Source organism: Notamacropus eugenii, chromosome 5 (assembly GCF_028372415.1).
Source record: "Notamacropus eugenii isolate mMacEug1 chromosome 5, mMacEug1.pri_v2, whole genome shotgun sequence".
NCBI lineage: Eukaryota > Metazoa > Chordata > Mammalia > Diprotodontia > Macropodidae > Notamacropus > Notamacropus eugenii.
This window is the reverse complement of record NC_092876.1, coordinates 35,707,078-35,714,723: the sequence shown is the minus strand read 5'-3', so window position 1 is coordinate 35,714,723 and position 7,646 is coordinate 35,707,078. Positions and strand designations below refer to the sequence as shown.

Below are 7,646 nucleotides of genomic sequence, written 5' to 3'. Positions count from 1 at the left end.
TGTTGGATCGGGTGGCACAGAAGACAGTAGGTGCTTCATAAATGCCTGTTGGATCGGGTGGCACAGAAGACAGTAGGTGCTTCATAAATGCCTGTTGGATCGGGTGGCACAGAAGACAGTAGGTGCTTCATAAATGCCTGTTGGATTGGGTGGCACACAAGGGAGCGGGCGCTGAATAAATGCCGGTCGCCCTGCATTGTATGGAACAGAGGAGAGGAGGGGCCCCGCCGGCGCCCTCCCCCTCCCCCGCCCCCCCCCCCTCCCCAGCCCGGGGCGGTGGCCGGCGGGGCTCCGGGCGGGTGGGAGGACGTAGAAAGGAGAAGGAGCAGCAGTCCGGCTCCCGGCTCGCTGGCTCGCCCGCAGGCAGGCTGGCTGGCTGGCTGGCTGGCTGGCTGACTGGCTGGCTGGCTGGCGCGCGGCGCATGCGCCCTGAGGCGGGGCGGGCGGGCGGGGGCGGCGGCGCGCGGAGGGGGAGGGGGAGGGGGAGGGGGCCGGTGGGCGGGGGCGGGCAGGGCGGTGCGTGGGGTTTCCCGAGGCTGCGGGCAGGGGCCCCCGCCGCGCCCATCGCCGATGGCTGGAGGGATCTGAGGGGCGGACGGAGGCGGCGGCTGCAGCGGCGGGAGCCAGGCCGGGCGCGCGAGGCCGGGGGCGCGAGGGCGGACGCGAGAGGACGAGCGCGAGAGCGGGAGCGCGAGCGGGAGCGGGAGCGCGAGGGCCGGGGCAGCGGCGCGAGCCGGGGCGGGGGAGCAGCAGCAGCGGCCTCGACACGCCCGCCCAGGACCCTCCGGCCGGCCGGCTGACCGACGGCCCGACCGACCGACGGACCGAGCGACGCCGACGGCCCGCGGGAGCCCGGCCGGCCCGGCCCAGCCCGGCCCAGCCCCGGCGGCGGAGGAGCAGGAGCAGGAGGAGGCCCAGGCGCCCAGGCCCCCGCGGCGGCGGACGAGGCCCCCGCCCGTTCATGAGCGGCCCCGCCGAGGTAAGCCCCCTCCCGGCCCGCGCCCCCGCCCGCCCGCCTCGTGGGCGCCCCTCGACCCGGCCGCGGCCCCCGAGCTGGGGCTCCCGGACCCCCGGCCGGCCCCGCCTCGGCGCCGGGCCCGGCATCCCCGTCTCCATGTTTCCTCCCTGCCCCCCGCATCCTTCCCCCGGGCCCCCCGGCCGGGGAGGGGGCCGCGTGTGTCCGCACCTGCGCGGGGCCGCGGCGGCATTTTGCCTCTTTCTCGGTAAAAATAGCCACCCAAAGAGGTAAAAGTCAATTTGGGCACTTCTGCCCCCTCCCCCATCTTCTACCCCAAAAGTGGGTGGGTTGGTGCTTACGCGGCCGGGGGGGGGGGAAGGAAGGGGAGCAGGGAGTGTTCGCTGGGCCCCCGGGGTCGGGCGGTGGGGAGCCTCGTGGGCTTCCACGCGCGCTCGTGATGTCCCCCAGACCCTCCGCAATGGGGAGCCGGCGCTGGAGAAGGGCTTGGAAACTGATCCCCAAGAGCGGAGTGAAAGAGATTTTCAAGAAGGCAGCTGGGTGTAGTGTGACGGGGGACAATCGATTAATCCAAAAGGGGGTGTCGGCGTGGGCGAACCCCAGCCCCCCAAAAGAAGCCCCCAGAGTTGGGGGGGTGAGTGTTGTAGCCGAAAGCGCGCTGGCAGGAGCTGCTGCCCAGCGTGTGCCTGTGCATTTCATCCTTCTGCATCTGGGAGGGTGGTGCTTTTTTTTGGGTGCATGTAACTGGAATATGTAAGATCATGGAGGATGTGTGCCAGAACAGAGTAAGGGAGCGAGTCTCCATGGAAATCATTGCTAGAATATGGAGTTAAAAATACCCCAACAGCCTATTGTGAGAAGTTCAAGATTCTTGGGAGAAAGTGAGATTTTTCTCCCACAAAAATGGGATTCTGATTCTAAGCCAGTAAACAAAGGAATAGGAAGCGGTAAATACTCTGGAAGAGGAGAAGGGGAATAGGGTTTCCTTACCTTCTCTCCACCCCCCCTCCTTCTTTCGGATTTTTTTAAATAGAGGTTATTTCAGGATGCCAGTTTGTCACTTGCACGGGATTCGTTGAGATTTTAGCAGATGTGGCTTGAAAATTTTTGTAACAAAATCACTTGGGGCACAAAACGCTTAACTTTAAAATGCATTTTTCCTTTGCCGATGACTTCCACGTTACAATTTTAGACACTGAATGCTTATTTAAAGAAGACAGGAACAATAAAATGAGGAAGCTGAGAACCTACTAAACTTGGGGGTTTTTTGGGGCAGCTGACTAAAATGAGGGAGGGGATTTAAAACAGAAACAAAGACCTGGGAGAAGTCAAGAGGCAGCTGTAACCTCGTGAAACGTGCACCCAGCCCTTGGCTCTGCTGCCGAGCGCGGAGCTGCTTCAGAGGGGGCTTGGGGGGAGGGATGAGGTGCAAAACGATGGCCCCCCAGAGGGCTCCGCGCCCCGCGGGGGGCAGCGGGGCTGGCCTGGGGCAGGCAGGGCACGGCGGCCGCCTGGCCCGGTGCAGACTGCCTGGGCGGGGTGGGGGGAGAGTTCTCCCCTCATCCTTGCTGTGAATGAATGGGTCCTTCTGTGCCTGGGCCCAGTAACTGCAACAAGATGGCGTTTCCACCCGGGCTGTAGCTCTCTCCTTCTCGAAGCTCCCCTCTCTTCACAGCTTTACTGAATTACATTCTGGGGTTTTGTTTGCATTTTGCATCGGTTGGCTTTCGTTTGCATGATTTGAGCAGACTTCGGAAGAGGAGGGGGGTAAGAAGGGAAGTGACTCCAGTGACTAGGTTTCTTCCTATTTTTCTTGAAGGGCTTCTCTTCAAACTGAAGACCAGTGGGAGGAGTAAATAGTTCAATTGAAAATTCCACCTAGATGGTAACTGGAACAGGGGAGAATGTGAATTTTTACCTCTTGCTGTATCATTTCAGACTGTTTTCTTTATGTAATATCTGATTATTTTGTTCACGTTAGCTCTTAAAAATACTTTATTAGCTCAGCACTTAAACGTACTGAATTTATTAACATTACAAAAATAGAATTTTTCCACCTAATCTACTTGTTGCTAGATCATTGTTGCTCTTTTCTGGGGGAAACTTTATAAAAGCTTTAAAATTGTGGTTGAGCTAACTAACATGTTTCTGTGGATAGTTTTCGCTTAGTGAAAGAAAATTTTGTTTTGGAAAGGGAAGTGGGAAAAGTCAGTTAAATAGCACATCATAAATTAGAAGTAATATGTATTACTTAGAGTTTGGGGGAGTTAGCATGCTTTTTGTATTTTAAATTTGTTATACACAGCAAGGACTATGACATATCAATAATCTGAGGTCGTATTGGGTACTAAAACAGCATTGCTTGTCTACTTTATTATTAAAGTAACCAATGATAGTTTTGAATAGTTTCACAATTATGAAATGTTCAGGTTGACCCCTACTGTCTGATAGTCATTCTCTTTATTTTCCATTGTACATGTTCCATTAGTACGTAGTGCATAATAGAGTCCAGAAAATCTTTTTTGGCATGGGTGGGTGAGACAGCCCTTGTCTGAGAGTAAGGATTCAGGGTGCAACTTAGGTGAGGGTGTGAGGATTTCTAAGGGAGCTAGTGTTTTGGGGGGGGGGGGTCATTTAACTGTTGATGGGAATGAAATTGATCTGGGCTGTATTACTCCAGAGAACAACATCAGAACCAGTGGGTGGGAGGCTCCAGGCAGCCAGGGGTTGATTCAGTGTAAGAGTTTTCTAATGATTAGAGCACCCCCCAAAAGAGAATGGGGGCTGTTTTGGGGAGGGGGGCCAGTCAGCAAGAGTTTTCAGACTTAGGCTCCCATTGTTCAGGGACAGAGAACCTTGGGCAAATCTTAGATCTTTCTCTCTAAAATGACAGGGTTGTGTTGGAGGATCTCTAATGTTCCATCTGAAGCTCAAAAATCTGTTACACAGAGAGATTCTCCAGTAAGACCAGGGGCTGAGCTCAATCTGGGCTGTCAGACTCAAATAGAAATGGATCCCTGCTGCTGCTTGTTGGGTTAGAAAACCGAAAATTAACATTATGTGTATTTTTGGTTGTTAAACATTTCCCAGTTACATTTTAATCTGGTTCTGGCCAGAGTTGGGAGTTTGGGGCAGATTCTGCCCACTGTGATTTTGATTCTCCTCAACTAGATGGTTTCCAAGATATCTTCTTGCCAAGGTGATTGGTGATTCTAGTTACACAGGAAATTTTTTTGAAGATAAGACTTTGGAAAAGCAAAGTAGCATTCTGTATTTGTGAATAAAACCGCTTTATTTATTCTTGTTTGCTAGTACCAGTTCACAAGTTAGTATGCAGCCTTCTGTTTTTGAAATGTAGTACCCAGTGTTAGAAGTTTATTGACATTTTGCTAGAATCAAATCACTGCCCTTTTTGTTAAGGAAATTGTTCCTGACCCTTCAGTTTAAGGCTTGAAGAATTCCATTTCTTATTTGTGTTGTTTCAGTTGTTTCTGTCATCTCAAACTCTTTGTGATCCCATTTGGGGTTTTTTTGGCAGAGATACAGGAGTGATTTGCCATTTCCTTCTCCAGTTCATTTCGCAGATGAGGAAACTGAGGCAAACAGGGTAAAGTGACTTGCCCAGGGTCACACAGCTAGTAAATGTCTGAGACCAGATTTGAACTCAGAAAGAGGAGACTTCCTGACTCCAGGCCCAGTGCTGTATCCACTGCACCACCTAGCTGCCCTCTTCTTAGGTGTACATACCTATTTAGCAAAACTATGTGTTTTATGTCAGCAGAGTATAAGCTGTGACAGGTCTGCCAGCCTAGAAAGGCTTCAAGCTCAGTAATGGATTGCATGTCTGTCATCTGAGGGACCAGCCTTGCTAAGTCTGTAGGCTCATCCATCACTAGAAGGTTGGTTACCAAGTGATGGATTTGGGGGGACCATCTACGAAGTTAGGGAGGTTGTGATCTGCATTGGTACACACTGGTGAAATGAGAGGTCCTTGAAGGAAGTATCCCTGTTTATGCAGTATCTGATTTGACAACTTTTTTCTTTTCTGCCTTTTCTCATGATCATAGATTCTTTCTGAATTGCAAGTCTGAGCCTGCCTGATAAATTCAGATTGTTCTTGTATGAGCAATGTAACTTCATATTACAATGGTCATATATCACCATGCCTTGCATTTAGTAGATATTTAATGTTTTTAAAACTTGAATCTGAATTTAGAAATTGTTAGTAACATTTATTCATAGCTTCTCAAACATTGTAAAATTAGATATTTTTAAATAATTATTCTTTTCACTTAGCGGGTATCATTTTCCTTTGGAGAAAGGTAGCTCCAAGATATGGAACAATACCACATCTGTCTGAATTACCTAATTAGGTTGACTTTTAAGACATTATATTTCTTAATGAGCACTGCTGATATTTCATTTTAGAATTACAGTATTGGCATTATATGGTCATCTTCAAATAATTGTTTTTTTCCTCCCCTGATGAGCTTGGCTCATGTTGGCTTCTAAATTGGATTAAATTCTTACTGACAGTGGACTTTTAGCTTTTCAGCTTTAGTGGATTGGTAATTGATATTCTCAGTGTTAATATCTAGATTTGGCCATATGGCATGCCATATTATTTTAAAGCCTTTAGCACTGTTTAAATTTTGACAAGACTAAAAGCAGAAATCCTGTGGTCATACAACAGAATTAGTATTAGACAGCCATGTCATCTTTGGACTGTTACTCTTAGAAAAACTGGTGTTGGTTTCTTTTGATATTGCTTCAGGTAGAGACATGGGACACTGACAGATCAGAAAATGTAAAATATGCTGGTGATGAGTTATCAGGTATTTATGTCAATGATTCTAGGCTAGAAAAAAGTCATGACAGACCTCTGTCAAAATGGAGCTCAGAGGTATGTCTGTAACTCACTGGAGAGAACTTTCTGGTTTTAAAAGTCACTGAAATTAAAATCCTCAAAGTATAGCTTCACACTAACTGGTTTTGGATAAGGGATGGGATTTAAGAGCTGAGTTTTGCTACTAAAGCCTCATTTTAGAGATACAGGCAATTTGTAGAAATTTGAGTCCGCTGTGGATTAGTAGAATATTAAAAGCTTTTTAAAAAAGCTTTGAGCTATCCTGTAAGCAATGTCTCCACCGTTAAGTGCCACAGTGATCAAGTGTCAGTCTTCTTTTTCTTTTTAAGCAGCTGAAGTATTTATTCATTTTTAGTAAGACTTATTTGTACAATCATATAGATTTAAAAGACAGAATCAAGTTTGTCTGAGGCATTATTGAACAGATTATACATCTAAAACTGCCTTACCATTGATAAAGGGTTATTTTTTCTTAAAAATGAATTAGTTCAAGTTGAGGCAGTACTTAGAATGTGAAGTCTTCAGCATTCCAAACCTAGAACACTCAGAGCTGTAAAGTTTTTTATGTCATATTGTACTTGCTTACCTTATGTGCCTTGTTTTCTTTGGCATATGTATGTGTATAGAGGTGTATTTCCCTAGCATTGTCTTGGCATATCGGCACAAGGATAGGGCAGCTGTAAAATGTATGCCTGCTGGGTATACCAAAAACTATCAGTGTGGTAACTCCGCTGTAACTTTCAGTTTTAGGGAAAGTAGGAAAGTTGGCTATAATTTCATAAAAATAACCCTTGGTTTTGTTGGATATTTATCTTATATTTTGTGATTAATTGAAATCTTCTTTTTAAAAAAATTATTCATAATTAGGGAGTTTAATTCAGATATGTGAGCTTGTGTATACACTTTTCTTCTGTATTAGTATAAGCCTCAGTTTCTTTATCTTTAAAATGATGGAATTGGACTTGATAGTCTCAAAAGACCCATTCCAAATGGGTCATCATGTGATTTCCACTTCCACAACCCAAGGTTTATCCATCATTACTTATAATCCTGTCCTCCCTGATTCTCCTCCTCTTCCTCGTTTTTTCTACAGTTGAATGTTCACTTATCTAGGCTCTTTATTGAGTTTTTGAGTTTAGTATTCTCCATTATTATATTTGTGTCACATGAACAGCTGAACTTTTAGAGGAAGCTCAAAGAGAAGGCTGTCTATTCCAGACAAGGTTGGGGGACAGCCTGGAAGTGTAGAGGGGAGGAAACCGAGCTGCAGGGGGAGAAGGTGGTGGGATTATCAGGAAGAAGAAGCAGTATAAGACCTAGCAACTAATTGATTAAAGGAGATAAGGGAAGAAAGAGTTAAAGATGACTGGAATTTGGAGCATGGGTCAAGTGGACTCAGCAAAAGGCAGTGCTATTTCAGTTTACTGAAATAGGGAAGACACTTAGCAAATGCTGGATGGATGGACGGACATTTTGTCCCACTTAGTTTTAAAAATTTTTAGGTAAAAATTGCCCAATCCAAATATATCTCTTTATTGGAAAAAGAAACAGTTTTAAGTGGTTCCTATCATATCAACATACTTCATTTTAAGAAGAGCTTCCTGAATTACAGCAAACTACACTAAATAATATTACATATTATGTTAGTTCCCCTAGTGTATGTGAGCATTTTTTATAAATCGGTTTAAAACTCTTTGGAGATGAGGAACTGATGAATTTGTAAGTTGAAATGTTAAGAGAAATGAAAGCAAAGCATCCTTAAATTATATTTTCTCTCTTTGAAACATAATTCTGCTGAGAGAT

At 46.6% G+C, this 7,646-nt stretch overlaps 1 protein-coding gene across 1 annotated transcript in view; it reads left to right on the top strand.

Annotated features, from left to right (window-relative positions):
• Positions 1–840: 840 nt before the first annotated feature.
• GNB1 (G protein subunit beta 1) overlaps positions 841–7,646 on the top strand; it is a 105,853-nt gene continuing 99,047 nt past the window's right edge. Inside the window, exon 1 of the mRNA XM_072608563.1 lies at positions 841–979. The gene's annotated coding sequence lies outside the window, so the exon portion shown is untranslated. The remainder of the gene's footprint in view (positions 980–7,646) is intronic.